We start from the raw sequence: 896 nt of genomic DNA on the forward strand, positions 1-896 counted from the left end.
ATTTATACAAGGTGTCGTTGACAGAACAAAAATTACAATAACAAATGATACACACACTGACAATCAGTACAAAGCAAAATTATAAGAAACACATCATTTTGATAAAATGTACAAATTCGGCTTGAAATTTGCGAATCCGATAACACCAAGGCGAATTTATACAAGGTGGTGTTGATGGCGAATTTAGATTTTCACCGCGGCACTTCTTAATGTCAAAATGTTGTGTTTGTTGTAATATGAATTCGCCTTGTTTACAACAAACACATCATTTTGACATTAGGAAGTACCGCGGCGAAAATCTAAATTCGCCATCAACATTACCTTGTATAAATTCGCCTTGGATAACACCAGCTTGTATAGAATCGCCTTGATTTCCACCCTGTCGGAATAGTCAACCAACGACTACAAATATACATACAGTGGGGAGCAGAAAAAAGAACACGGTCATTATTGTTAAATATTTACAAGGTTTTTAAAGTTAAATTTTTTTTGTCATTCTTTCATAATATTCTGGTTTATGCGTTAATCAAAAACCATATAATTCAAACTCTATACCGAGCACAGCATTTTTTTTAAGTATACACTTTGGTAGCCCATTAAATTTTGGTGTAATAAAGTGCAAGTTTTAAGCAGCTGCAAAATTGCGTTGTGTCATTATATTTTTTGCGACTTATTTGATATGATCTTTGCTAAAGCATGAACAATAGTTTTCTGAAAAAATAACAAAAAAATTTTAACTTTAAAAACCTTGCAAATATTTAACAAAAATTACAGTGTACTCATTTCTGCTCCCCACTGTATGCATGTGAAATGTTAAAATATCGCTATTTTAACTCGATCTTATTAAGGTTCACATATGTAGATATTTATATATTTATGTACATTCAGCGTCGGAA

The sequence above is a fragment of the Rhagoletis pomonella genome, unplaced genomic scaffold, assembly GCF_013731165.1.
Source record: "Rhagoletis pomonella isolate Grant_MI unplaced genomic scaffold, Rhpom_1.0 Rhpom_scaffold_00004, whole genome shotgun sequence".
Classification (NCBI taxonomy): Eukaryota; Metazoa; Arthropoda; class Insecta; order Diptera; family Tephritidae; genus Rhagoletis; species Rhagoletis pomonella.